The sequence below is a fragment of the Strix uralensis genome, chromosome 11, assembly GCF_047716275.1.
Source record: "Strix uralensis isolate ZFMK-TIS-50842 chromosome 11, bStrUra1, whole genome shotgun sequence".
In the NCBI taxonomy this organism is placed as follows: Eukaryota; Metazoa; Chordata; class Aves; order Strigiformes; family Strigidae; genus Strix; species Strix uralensis.
This window is the reverse complement of record NC_133982.1, coordinates 11,784,722-11,799,798: the sequence shown is the minus strand read 5'-3', so window position 1 is coordinate 11,799,798 and position 15,077 is coordinate 11,784,722.

The following is a 15,077-nucleotide window of genomic DNA, read 5'->3' as shown; positions in this document are numbered from 1 at the left end:
CCTTCCCCCAGCTCAATCCTTCAGTTTACATTTTGGATGATGCTTAATCCTTGTGGCTAAAGGCGTACTGTTTTAGGGCTGCACAGACCTGGGGTGCACTGAAAAGCACCTGGTCCCTGCAGTGGGCAGGATGGGGCAGAGGGTGGGCAAGGACCCACAGTCATAAGCAACAGTAAAAAAGCTTAAAATATGATCTCCTCCTGGTTACCGTGGTGTTTCCGTGATGGTTTCATCTCCACTTCTCACAATGGCTGCTGCGCACAACCGATGTGAGACCAAATCCCAACCCACCTTTAGTGCATCCAAAATCTGGGGATGAAGCAGCGGTGTGGTGATTCGTGATCCTGCTCCAGCTGCTTCACCAGAGGGTTTGTGCGGGCTGACAGGTATCTGCAAGGAGGAAATTTCTGAGCAAGCATTGAAATCGGTTCTAAATGCAAAGCTGCATAAATTGCTCTTTTCTTCCTTGTGCTGTAATTCAGCTATGGCCTTTAAATTTGCAAAGGGGAAGTGCTGCTGTGGTGCTGCTAACCGACGCGATCCGATGCCATACATGTGATGATTGCTTCTACAATTTACCAATAAAGTAATTTCAGACAACAAATTCATTTGTGACTCAAAGTGTATTTCTAATGAAGGTTTTGCCCTTCTTTTTGATGGCAATTCCAAGTTTCTGATGGTATGTTGTTTCTAATCCTCCATTCTTTGATTTTTCTCGTTCCATGCATTTACCATCTGTGTAATTACACTTCTGTGAAATTATTGCTGGAGAGGCACGTGAAGTAAGAACGAAGTGCCCCCATGAGCAACATGCCCCCACTTCACTGGGTGTTTATTCAGCCCTTTGCCTTCAGGTGCTATTTCCCAGCCTTGGGCTGACCCTTGGCCCCAGCACCCGCGCAAAGGAGCCTTTTTGGGTGGAAAGATGACAACACCATCATAGTCAGCACAGAAAGAGATGGTATAATTAATTGTTTCCTGCACTGAGACTCTGTGCCCTCCCTCCTGCCAGCGCCCAGCTCAAGACATCCTACTGAAGGCATTGCAAAGGTGTGTAGAAAGAAGAAAAATTGCTCCTAAGATGCTCAGAACTTGAGTTTGGCAAAGCGAGTGGGGGTTTTCTGTGGCACATGGGTGTAATGATGCTCAGCAGAAAAAAGGCTGAGAAGTCTGAAGCAGCTGGTTACACTTGGTCTGGCTGCAAAGTTGTCCCCTCCTGGCTTGTCCAAAAAATCTCCGTATTTCCCAGTTATCGATGTGGCTGGGGGTGGATTCTGCTCTTCAGTTGTGCCCTTGCTCATGGTTTCCACCCTGCCTTTACCCTGGCTGTGATTTATCTCAACAAATGGTGCTATTAGGCTGATGGAAGATACAGTATCATCTGCAAAAAACACCCTGAGGTCTGTAATAACTGAATACTTATGGAATTTTCCTTATGTTTAATTGCGAAAATTTTGCAGACCTCTACTCCATGGACTTCGCTGGCAGTTAAGCTCCCTGAAGATGCAGGGTCTATGGCTGTAGTTTGTTATGTGTTTGTTTCTAGTGCCGGTTATTTGTTAACTGGCCTCTAATGAATCTGAGTATATAAGAGTATTCAACTTGAAATGAAAATAAATGTCTCTAGGCTTTAGAGTTAGGGCAAGGGAGTGGATTTGTCTTCTAGTACCAAGTGGATTATGTTTACTAGAGGTATTTGCAATTCAGGCCTGTTTTGACCATGAGGGGGAAAAAAAAAAGTTATTGTCTGAAGATCTTTCCATGCAATCACACACCTACACTGTGAATGACATTTTCATATGTATTTCATGCTTATTGAGCTCTTACCCTTACAAATGTTACTACAAGTAGAAAAGCAAAGACTCAGGCTCTGGACTGGATCTCCAGAGCACCTTGGCAGCAGACCCCAAGTCCCTGTCCCACCTGTCCGTCCCCTGCCTGTGGTCCTGCCCCAGGGATGTGGGGATGTTCACAGCCCTCCTTGGACCACCAATGCCCCAGCCCTGGCCACTGGGTTGGCAAAATGGCTGCACAGCTGGAAATCTCCAAGGATGGCTTTGAGTTTCACAACCATTTTCTTAATCTGCTTGGAAGATGGAGCTTGTGCGGGATATCCAGGCAGAAAGGGAAGATTTATTGTGGCTTCTGCAGAAAGGTACATGAATGTGCATCCACAGGGTCCTCTGCTTGCCTGCGGCACGCCTGGCAGGAGGTGCTGTGGGGACCCTCGCCTGCTTGGTGGACGTATTTAACGTTTTCCACACGCAGGCATGAAAAGGAACCAGTACAGCCTGTGAACCATTTCATTTATTTTCTCCTTTAAAGCCTTTCCAGGCAGACTTTGGTTTGGACTGCTGGCTCACTTTTTTTTTATTGCAATTAATGCCACAAACATTTCTCATGGAGCACTAGATGTTATTGGCAGGAGGGTTATTAAAAAGCAAAACAAACCCCAAACCTGACTGTAACCTGAAACATATTTGATCTAAGCTATTTTCTATTAAAGAGGATTTGCACTTTGAACATGGAAGAATTTCTAGTTACGGGTTCAGAATATCTGAAAACATCGTTCTTCAGGTGCCTGAAAACAACCTTTATGTTGCTTTCTAAAGCTTATAGAGTCCTCAAACCTCTGCTCGGCTGCATGGGTGCCCCAGGCCAGGCAATGGAGGTGGCTCACAGTCACCCAGCCCATCAGTCCCACAGCGTGATGCTTCATCACCTCGAAGTAGAAACCAAAGCCACCACGATGATCTCTCCAGCCTTGTTTGCTCAGGTCTTTGCTCTACAATCAAACACCAAGAAGTGCAAAAATAATTCCTAAAGCACGTTGATTTGCAACGTGTACCAGAATTATTGTGTGAATTGGCTTTGGAGAGCACTTCTGCGAAGTCCGGTGTACGATGAGGGACTCTGGGCTCCAGCACTGATGGACAGTGTATTTTGTTAGCTGCGTCGTTTTGACTTATTTTATTGATTCAAATCGAGCTGAATAGCAGATTTATTAAGAATTCGCATTACTCAATGTTTGTTTACTGTGCTCAAATGAGCCAATTTTTGTGCTCATTGAAATGTTATGCATAAGTAATTGATGAATACATATGCATGGAAGCTGCCTTTAAATGCAAGGTCATCTGGTGCCGGTAATTCACAGCAAGAGCCAGCCCAGCGCTGCTCAGGGTGCACACATGAAAAACGGTGGTTTAGGGGTTTATTTTGATTTCATAGGTCAATGCTGAGATTCTGGGAGGGGTAACAGGATACTGTGGACTCTCCTGCTGGCAAGTGCTCCTGGTGGCCACCAGCCCTTATTCACGGCATGGTCTCCTGAGACCAGGTTGTCAGAGCAGCAGCTGGATGTGGGGCTGAGCCTGGATACCTGCATCATGTCAGGATTCAGAGGATGCTCTTAATTCAGGCTGGGAAGATGTTCTGCTAAGACTGTGGCAGACTGGGCTGCTGGGTCCAAGAAGACTACATAGAAAGATCTCTGTAAGGTTCAAAGAGCTGCTTCTGTCCAAAGGACTTTGGTCAAAGGCTAAACTGGAGCTTGAGGAAAGAGGAGATGAAAGGGTTGAGCTGGAAGGGACAGATGAACTGTGTCAGGGTGTAACAGCCCTGACCTTGGGAAGGCAAATGCAGGTTGTGCAGGGAGGATGTAGGGAGTGGAAGGGGTACTGTGCCCTGGGACAACGCTTTGCTGGTCCTACATCACACAAAATGCACGTTTTCCTTCATTCTTATAAAGTAAAACTGGCAAAGAAAGGCTAGTACTTGTGGGAAATGGCTGTGTTTATAGAGAGAGAAAGGGAAAAAACCCAGAATGCACCCCATTACTGGCAGCACAGGATAAAACCAGAAGCTTGTTCCCAGAGAAGCAGTGCATGGAGTGGCTGCTACTGCATTGCAGAGTGTCTCCTCCTGAGCCGAGTCTGGGGCTCAGGCTTGGCCCTGGCCTCATCTCCTCCTCCAAAATGGCAACCCCACAGTGGGGACAGAGCCACACAGCTCCTCGGAGGGTGCTGGAGATGTCTGCTCACTCCCTGTGCTGGAGCAGGCTCTCTGCTTTCAGGGATTTATAAATCTTCCTGCTTAGGGAAAGCTGCTGGTGCTTGGTTTGTATGTATTTATATTTATCAAAGTGACAGACTCAGTTTCACAGAAGTGTCCCAGGTTTAATTTTCTCCTTTTCTGTTTGCCAGGTCCAGGGTTGTAACAGCAACTCCTTTCCTTTTCCCTTTTTTCCCCTTTCCCCCCCTTTCCCCCCCTTTTTCCCCCCTTTTCCCCCCTTTCCCCCCCTTTTTCCCCTTTCCCCCCTTTTTCCCCTTTCCCCCCTTTTTCCCCTTTCCCCCCTTTTTCCCCTTTCCCCCCTTTTTCCCCTTTTCCCCCCTTCTCCCCTTTTTCCCCCTTCTCCCTTTTTTCCCCTGTCCCCCTCCTCCACATTGAGCAGAAAACTGTTTTTCCCATTGCAGTTTTTACAAGGTTCAAAGCTATAACATCAGCAATGCTCAGACGTGTCGTTCGGCTGCTCTTGTGTATTTGGAAGTAGCATCATCCCCACATCTGCATTTCCCTACAAACTCTGACTTTGGTGGAAGCTCAGGGGCTACAATCATGAAGTGCACCCACTTCTTGGAAATGAGCAGGTAGTTGACTTATGAAGTTAATTCCCTGCCCTCCCCCCTGGATGATCACTTTTCCCCCAGGTGTAGCCAGTGTTCAGGGTGACCTGAGCACGTGTGGCATTTTTAAGCTGAAGCTCTGAGAAGTGTTTCGGGGAGCAGTTAGTGTTTGGCTGAGTGGGACTGACCGGCCGAGCTGCATGGAAGCAGCCCCAGTCCCTGATCAGATGAACACTTGGATGTTTGTGAGTGCTCAGGCATGTGCTTTGAAATTAATTTTCCACAAATCCATGTGGCTTTGAAATTCACTCTCCATAAATGTTCCTGCTGGTAAAACCTGATCCCAAGAAGGTCTCTGGGAGCTGAGAGCAGGGGGCTGTGAGCAGAGCAAGGGGGAATTTGCTTTGAAATCCAGACTGATAGCAAAGAAATACTATTGCTTAGGCTCACTTTATATAGGTACCAGCTGTATATATATCAGCTGAACAGGTTCTGTTTAGAGCCAAAGTACTTCAGTTCTACTCCCCTTTGCTATTGACAGGTATTGACTCAGGTGTGATCTGGACATGCAGGAGTCTAATGCTGAGTCCTGGGTCCCGTTCATGCATGTGAAATCTGGAATTTGTAGAATTAATAGGAAAAAAAAAAATAAACCAGCTTGGTACTCACCTGTTAATTTGGGTTTTACACCATGAAAAATAATTTTTAAAGGCCTATGTAATATATGAGCCAGGGTTTATTGGCTGGCAGCTTTACAGAGATATTTCATTACCATAGCTGGCAAAAAATAAAGAAGTGTCGTTACTGGAGGTAAGATATCAGGACAGGGAAGGTATTAAACCAGAGGTGCGCAGGCACCCGGCAGGTTTCTGAGCCATCCATCCTCTGGCTGAACAAGAACGTTGTTCCCCTCTTCCCTGCTGTGAGCTTGTAGGTATCGGTGGCCACCACTGAAACAAGGGCTCGGGCTGCTGCTTGGATCTGGCTCTGGGATAAGACTGAATATTGATAAAATAAAGCATTTCTCAATGACCTGTGCCATCTAGTGGCAAAGCAGAGCTGGAGCCGGAGGAGCGGCAGGGTTTGCCTGCCGAGAGCATCGTGGCGAGATGGGTGCTCACCACACTGGTGGAGGCCCGCTGCTGGGGGTGGGTGCTGCTGGTGGGTCCCCTCTGCAAAAAGCCTCGCACCGACTGTTGGATGAAGATCTTTGGGCTTTGCACCGTGGGTGTGCGCTCCGTGAATCTAATTTTCTGTGTCTGCTCAGTCTTAGTGCCATGCCTTGAATGGCTTGAAGAGTAGAGGTAGGAGCATGTCCCAGGACATGGCCAGTGGCTGCCTGCTCCATGTCTCACTGGTGGCATGGACCACAATCCTGATTCCAACAGCAGCAAAGAGCTGTCCTGCTCTAAATGCCTGTGTCTCCTGGGGACACCCCATGGGACACACCACGCTCACGCTTGCAGCATCCGAGCACCCCTTAGATCTAATTTGAGCGTGTGCTGAGATAGGAGAGGCATCACTTGAAATGATTTCTAAATATCATTCTGTATTGCGACCCAGAATCTGCATCTAGCTGCCCTCACTACTACGAGGATTTCGTCAGCTGGCTCTCCTGGGCTGCAGTTCAGCATGGAAGGAAGGTTGTGTTGATGTGGAGTTTGCAGCTGATGGTAAAGGAGAGTCCCTGGCGCCAGGCCAGTCTCTGAAACTGTAGACTATGGGTGGGCATGCTCAAGGTGGGAATCCCTGATGGTGCAAGCATATCCAGCATGGGTAAAGAAGGCCAAAGAGTTCTGACAATGACTTTTCAACTCAACTCCGCTTGGAAGTACTGCGCATCATCTAGCATCTGTTGGAAGATCATTCAGTTTTGAGATCAAATTTGAACTTCAAAACAAAAGCTTAGATGTGCCTTTTCTGGCAATGGCACACTTAGTACTGCATGATAGGGCAGAAGAGATGACACCACACTCTTATTGTTCATTTTCCCCCTGTGCTTTTCTCCAGGGAGCTTCCCCACCCCATCTGACTGCAGGAGTGGGAGCGAGCTCCTGGTGTTGACAGCAGTCTGCAGTGAGGATGATGTCCAAAGATTCACAGTTTAACCCTTTTTCTAGTAGCCTCTTTGATATGATACATCTTTTTGATATGAAGTAGTTGAGCTTGTTTTTGGGTGGCAGATGAGTAGTTAAGGTGCATGGCCAGCCACGGGCTGCCCTTAAAACTGAAACGCAAGTTGCACATAAACTAAAACAGGTTGATGAGTCTATAACCCAAAAAAGAACCTGAAACAAACCATCCCATTAAGCTGTGTATTTACACTGCTATTTCTAAACTAATGCTCTCTGCTATTTACCAAGCCTAAACCACAATATTTTACCAAGTGCTCCAGAATCCAAGATGCATTTTTGCAACTCCAAGTCAGTGGAAACTTAGCAGTTTATTTTTCCCTTTGGAAAGTAACCAGTTCCTATTTTTATCCTGGTTAAAGCCCACAGTGTCACCCATCAGACTCCTGCAAGCAAACATTTCTTCCACCCTTTGCACCAAAACTGTCAGGCTTCCCCAAAAATCAAACAGTGAATCGTTACTTTGTGACCCCAATTCATTACTCTGAAATAGAAGTGGAAAATGCCGTGGCAGGAATACAGAGATCTGTCAGTAAAGAAAACCAGGCAAACTATTAAAGTACATTTAATCTTGGGTTGCTGGATATAAACTAATCTTTCTTAGAGGTCTGGATGAAAGAGGCTGGATTATCCTGTGTCTGACTACTCCATTGTTTTTATACCTTCCTCCGAAGCATCCGGCTCTGGCTGCTCTCAGAGACAGGATGCTGGACCAGCTAGACAGTGGCTTTCATCCCACACGGCAGTTTTGGTGCTCGTATAAACGGGCCAGTCTGTAAAGTATATTGAAAAACATTTTTATAGGAACTGGTTTCTGTCCTCGGTCCTCAAAGGATTCCTTCAAGCCCATCAGCAGTTTTTCTTCAAAGACTTTCTCCTGCTTTTAACCCCTTGGCTGCCTGACAGGAACAGCCTGTGCCCTTTTCCAGGCATGCCAACCCCCTGGGGTTTATAAGCAAGGTTTGCATTTTAAAAGAATGTTCCTAAGACTGACTAGCCAAAAATAGGACCTTAGGTGTAAGGAAACGTGAGTTGGTGCCTGCTGCAGCGATCTGCTATCAGACCTGCTGGTGATGGCATCACCACATGGCCAAGCTCCGTGGGAAGTGAGCAATGTACCTGTTTTCTGGCCAAAAAGACACCACTCCCAAGTGGACGTGGCAGGTGCTGAGCTTGGTCCTGCTGGTCCTATTGGAGAGACTGCGTGGGTGGTGTTGAGTCCAGGATCCCATTCATAGGTTTTTTTGCTGTTCAAAATTTACAGTTCTTCATTAAATCCTCCACAGAATGTTTCTCTGCTTGCTATCATTTTCTCCTGCACTCTGTGGGACTTCTCTGATAAGGCAAGGACAGAGAATCAACAGACACTGAATCATTACCAAGCTACTACAAGTTAAATTTCTTGTGTTTTCGGTTTTAAAGCTTAGTGTGTCATTCAGTCGCTGTTTTCCATGGCTTACTTGGCTTGCTTACACAAACCGAGTTCAGTGGGACTCCAGCACTGGTGCCCACAGGGACCTCTCCGGCATTTTCCATCACCAGAAGTCCTCCCTTGCTACTGTGAAAATTTTGGGCAAAACGCCGGGAGTTTTCACACCCGAGCAGGAGCTGGCAAAGACCCAACATTTTGCTGGTTCCAAGCCTGCTTAAATAGCCCTTGAACACAGAAAGGACTTCACTGCCTAAATATTCCAGCTTTTAGTTAAATATTAAAGTTATTCTCATCGGTCAGGCCTGGCGCCAGACCTACAGTGTCTCTTTTCACTGGTTCATCTCATGAAATGGAAGGTGTTGCCTACCTTGTTTGCAGCACGTTGATGAAATAACCAAGGTCATAGGGAGGTGCAGCAGCAACGTAGTGCAGAAGGGAGCTTGGGCTGCGCTGCCAGCAGCACCTTTGGGTGCTTGGCTGAAGAAATGCATTTTCTCTGATGCTTTATGAAGCAGCATCACCTCCAGCACATTTGAAAGCTCCCCCACCACGTTTTTACTGCTTTTGAAAAAGAAAGAGCAAGGAACATGGTATGAAAGTCAACTAAAGTTATTGGAAAGAAAGATTTCCAGCCAAAGGGTCATGCTTTAATCATAGTCCCAAATGATTAAGCTGATGCAAGCCTCACATTTGACCCTGTGAGCATTAATTAGTGATAATGTGAGTGGATCCAGGTTATTTTTCCTTTATCTATCAGGAAACAGTCCTAACTGTGCCTCAGTGGGCTCTCCCATGTTGGACACGATGGCATGCTTACCCCAGCTACCTCTGTGGATGATAGGGAAACTTTCAACTCAGCCTCAGTGCTCTTAACTTCTGATTATATACAGTAACAATGCTTTATTTTAAAGAATAAAGGTTTAGCGGCGCACACAAACTCTAACGAGTGCTTTTTTCAAAGTATATACATGGCTTAGGAGCACTTGTCCCTTTGATTTTGGCACCGAACATCCCAATCCAGTACCAAGCACCGTGGCTGATCAGCTGAGGTCTGTATTCACTCCTTGCTGTTCCTTTCCCCTAAAGGACACAGAGGAACAGGGTAAAAGCAGCTCAGTCACTGGCAGCTCCCCACAGCTCCCTCAGGCATCAGTACATCCACTACGAGCCCCACTATCCCACAGCCCAACACAGCTCATGAGTAGGTGGAAAAAAAATATCGGGGTTTTCCTTTAAACCCTTTATCCCAAGGAAATAGACAATTTACAGCCACATGTGTCTGTAGAGCCTTCCCCTGTGACTTCTGAACCTACGGCTGATTTAAAACAAATTTGCCAGAGAGACTGGGTCCGGAGGCTGGTGAAGTTTCTAGATGCAGAGAGAAAGTAGATGTTGGGGTCACCTCCAAGCCCCGCAGAAGGAAATCCCACCCTGCACTAAGGAGTCACTTGGGGACAGAAGGAAGACATAGGAAGCCACACTCCGTCAGTGACAATAATCACGGAAAAATGCGTACTAAGTTGTCCCTAGATTTCTATGCTGTGATTATTACAAAAGCAGGAACTGCAAAGAGATAGCACAACAAAGTGACTGACACATTGACTTTGAGCTGAACAATATTTATAGAAGGAAATGGAGCAATCATGGCACAAGCACATTAAATCACCGGTCCGTGGGTGGGAAGGAGACGGGATGCAGCCTGCTGCTGGGAGCTGCCTTGTCCCTACTCGCTCCTCTGAGTACCACCAGCATGGAAAACCAGCATTCTCCCTAATACACAGCCTGGGTTTTACATGCTGTGTCAAAGTTTGCCTGCAAAAAGTATCATTTAAAATATTTTCTTGTGTTTTCTCACTCTAATTTCCCTGGTGTTGTGCATCTGGGGATGAAGCTGGCAGGGTGCGAAGCCCCTTTCTTCATGCAGGAAACCTTTCTGCAGCCCCTTTGAGGCAGCCTTGTACAGCAACCCATGTTTCATGCTACAGCATGGGGATCCTGCATTTTCATCCTGTTGCGCTCAGCAGCCTTCGGATTTCAGCTGTAACACTTTCCTTCTGCAAACCAAAGGCCTTTAAAAAAAGCTTCATGTAGCTGAATTTGGATGTTCTGATGTCTTGTATTTGAATTTTCAGCTGAGGACAAGCTGACATCATTTCATGATCCCTTGTGGAACACGCCAGGAAAAGGCACCGGTTGGTTTTTAATGGGCGATGGGGAGTGAATCCTGTATTTGTTCCTGTGGAGCTGTAGATCAGGTCGCAGCACAAGCCGTGCCAACCTCATGGAAATACAAGAAGCTGTCGAACTCGAAAGCCAAACCGAGTAACAGCAGGAAGGCCCCAGCCAACATGCAAATTCTCATTTTTCGCTACCTCGACAGCCTTCCACATGGCAGGTGAGCGGAGAAAACCGCTCCATCCCCTGCGGCTGTCTCGGCATGGGGCATGTGGCTGCGCACGAGCTGGAGGAGTTGATCCTCGGCTGCACGGGTCCGTCAGCTGGGCTGTTGGGGATCTTGGTAACAGGCGATGGCAGCGTCTGTGATTGTTCCCAGTTTGCAGCCAAGGGGAAAAAGGAGCATGAAGTTTATTTCAGTTTCACTGCTGCCAGGGAGCCTCCAGATATGGGTTATAAGGGGAAATATTGAGGGAATGCAGCTGGAAGGTGTGAGCCAGGGACACGTCCGAAGCACTCCTGGGTGCTCTCTGAGCCAAGTCCGGGGGGTTCAAAGCTTCATGGAACCCCGTAAGCCAAGATCTAGTCAAAGGCTTGTTTACTTAATGGACCCTTCTGGCTCAAAAAAAAAAAAAAAGCATGAAACCAGTGGCCAAAGCCCACCTGCGCCGGGGGGTCTGCTGAGTCTGCAGCCCTCCTGGATGCTCCCTGGGCTTAACTCTGAGCAGGGACAGTTGCCAAACACGTACCTTTTTAATTACATGTATTTAATGAAAAGCAGCACTGAGCCTGTTGACATGGCTTCAGGAGGTGCCTCGGTGCCACCTGAAATCTTGATGCTGCCTGTGGTTTCTCCTGAGTATGACTCTGCTAGGCTCCACCGAGCACATGGGAATTTTGCTGGGCAGGTCTTGATGTTGGGCAATAAACCACGTGGGGGCACAGACAGGGGGCTGTGTGCAAGCAGCGGACTTGAGAGTGCTCGTGTGCTTGGCTTCTTGGGTAAGAAAGGAGAATTTTGTAAACAGCAGAAAAGTTCTTGGTGGTCCTCAAACTCATCACAGTTGTGGCAGCTTTGGGGAGCCAGAACAAGGCACCCAGCCCTTGGGCTGTGCTCTGCATCCACTCTTGCCCTGCACACACCTCTGCACTTGTAAAATGGATGTGGTATGTGTTCATATCCCTGGAGTTAAACCATGCACAGCTTTGCTTCACTCTCCTCTTACGCAGAATTTGTCCAGATGTCCTCCTGACTGGTTCATGCTGAACAGCAGGGAAGTTCGTGGTTGAAGAGGGGATCTAGGATGAGACAAAATGGCCTCAAGTTGTGCCAGAGGAGGTTTATATTGAATATTAGGAAAAATTTCTTCACCAAAAGGGTTGTTCAAGCATTGGAACAGGCTGCCTAGGGAAGGGGTTGAGTCATCATCCCTGGAGGTATTTAAAAGATGTGTAGATGTGGCGCTTGGGGACATGGTGGACTTGGCAGTGTGAGGTTTACGGTTGGGCTTGATGATCTTAAAGGTCTTTTCCAACCTAAATGATTTTGTGATTTACTCAGGCAGTACAGTTGCCTCTGGGTGATTTTGGGTGATATCACTCCAAAACCTACAAGAGGTCACAGAATGACAAAGAAAGGTTTCTCTGAGGATGCCCTTTCCATATACTCTGGTGTGGGTGGATGTAAGACCCTCCTGTTGTTCTGTGGTATGAATTCAAACCCTTTCTATTCCTTTTTGACTACAGGAGGTTTAACTTGCTCTGTGCCTCTGAGTTTGCCTCTCCTTGATGCTACTGGAGGATAAATAAATATCTCTGTATTTTATCAGTAGGAACAGTATTAAGAAATCTCTATCTACATAGAAATATTAAATAACTTGCAGGGGTGTTGAGTTTAGAAATGCAGATGTGAAAGGCAAAGTGGAGCTGTGGGGCACTGCCCGGCGTGCAGGCAGGACCATGCAGCCCTTGGTGATAAGTGTGTCTGAGGAAGAGGAGAGCTCAGGCAGGGATGAAAGAACCCATAAGCACCAAAACTGCTCCAGCTTGGGGCTGGGTTTAGCTCTCAGACGATGGCTCCATCACCAGAAACACACCTTTTAACAAGGTAGTACCTGAGGCTGATGGTGCAAATACCCACAAGTGCTCCTGGGAATCGGAGCCTGGAAATCTGTGCTGTGTTCCCAGTGTGCAGGGCAGAGACCCTCACGGCTGATACTGGGGGGACTGGGCTGAGCAGTGACATGTGAGGGGCCTTGAATTTCCTGCTTTATTGGTTTTTTTCCCTCTGTGGGTGTATTTGCGTGGAAATCATGACAGCCAGCGGTGGTGGCTGGGAGGACTCGCTGGCAAATCTAGTGGGTCATGTGCAGGATTTTGCCACGTTGGCTGATGGAAGAAGTGCCATAGCCTCAAAATAACCCCCTTTAGTGCGATACCCCCACGGCTGCAGAGCACCAGCTTCCTCAGGCTGAGCGGAAAACTCAACAGCAGCGAGAGATCCTGCACAAGGGGAAGTTAATATCTAAATGTGATTTTTATCTTTGCTTCCTGGGTTGCAGATAAGGTCTCTCCAGGGCATATAGAATTTGAGACTGTGGTTTCTGGAGCTATAAATGTAACACCACTGTGTTTTCATTAGGTCTGAGGACAAATACTGAAACCTTATCTTTTACATTACCCTAATGGCTTTAATGACATGAAGTCAGTAGGCTAAAAGAAGTGTACGAAGGGTGACCTAGCAGGATGACAGTTCTCTGCAGCTCAGATTCATCGTGCCAGATATGTGCAACAATGCACAGCGAAGCAACAGACATCCGAGTGCTGCATTAACACAAAGCACAAACAAACCACGTGCTTTGTTTGCAGATCGGACACTTTCCAACCCAGCACAATTAAGTCAGATGTTAATTACTTGAACCACATATTACATGGAGACTTAGCTGTTTCAATGAACTGGTGTTGAACCACAAGTTCCCAAGGGGCCTGGCTCTGGTCATGCCTCAGAGATAAATATTTTGGGGTATCCAACTGTAAAGCTGTAACTGCTCCTCTCCCGAGGTTCTGTATAGAGCAGGGCTCAGGGTCACGAGTACAAGGACATGACGGGTGGGTCCAGGCACATCCCACCACAAGAACAAGGATGTCTAAGCCCTGCAGGAGCCCAGAGCTGCCTGGGGACCCTGGGGATCCCCGGCTTTGGCACAGTCTGGATTGCAACCCCAATCCCTTGGCAGGTGCTGAGCAAAGTTCACACAATTTTCAGTCATCTACCTTAGCAGCTACCAGGTCCCCAAAGGACAGAACACATTTTTGGGATGCCCTTTTTCTGTGTTCCTTGAGACCACAGTGCAGGGAATTCTTATTCTGCAGGAAATCTAAGAAAACATTAGTTTTGTTCCAAAACAGAATAAAACTATTTCAAATGGTTGAAATGTCCTGACATCCACCGATTCTGGAAGTTGGCTGATCTGGCTAACATTGCCTGAATGATGTTTTGAAACCAAGAAATTAAGAGCACTGTTATAGTAAGTTATGCCAAGTTAAGAGGGTCCTTTGTTTCCCTATTGGGTGTACAGCTCATATTAACCCATCTTAAGAAATTGTGGTTTATTTTTAATCAGCCATGATTAAATCTGGGCTGACCTGTAATCTGCATTGCTTTGATCAGAGTGGGCATGTCCCACCTCCTGGATCAGCAGCTCTCAAGCTGCAACCCACCACCGTGGCTGCGGGGTTGTGTCACCCTCCCAGAACTGGGAGAACAGGTTCAAACACACGGTAAATCCCACCTAAAACTAAATCCCTTCATTATTATTTGCCTGTTTCACAGACAAAACTGAAACATCCCATGTGTGCAGGGGGGTAAATCAATTGATCATTCAGCTTGGCAGCCGTGCAGGTGGGGACACGTTATCAGCCCACTTGCCATTGTTTAACATATTACTTTATACGGAGGATTCAACCCTGTTTGTCAGTCTTGGAGGGACATGGTGGCATTTGGTTTTCACTGGTGGATGTAAAGCCATATGGCTGCCTGCTCTCCTCTCTCCACTGTGTCATTTCATGGTAGAATTGCTCACAATGTGGGTTGAGATGTCAGTTGTAACAACGATGTGGTCCAGTATGGTACCAGGGAATGTTATGGACCTGTTGAGGAGCTGAGAGGCAAATACATTTAAGGTGAGGAGCAATAAAGTGTAGGTGCATCAGGCAAACACACACCACGATGGCTCTGGGTTGCTCTTCTCAGTTCTGAGCAGGCCTGTTGTTATTTTTTGCAAATGCTCGTAGTTTGATAAGCATTTTGAAAGTAAACAGAGTTTTAGAAATATTTAAGGACCTTCCTCCTTCCAGTTTAATAATTCTTTTCAATGCCTCCTTGTTGGTATCTCAGGTATTTCTCTGCTCAGCTGTTCTTGGTAAGCATGCACAGAGAAACATCAGTGGGGTTTAGTTAGGAAAAAGCCCTGCTAATTACTCCATCACATTTTGAAAAAAAAACCCACCCTGAGAAGTGATAAATTAACCATTAGCTTGAAAAGAAAGAGCTGTGTATATCCCACACGTTTCCATACAGGTGGGAAACACTTTTTTCCGTCTGGCTGGATAAACTGTTAATAGAGTAGCCCAGCAATTTAAACATGCCCTTTGCTGCACAAACAAAGCCTATTTCTCATAGATATAAAATACACATAAGAGCAAGGGGATACCAGG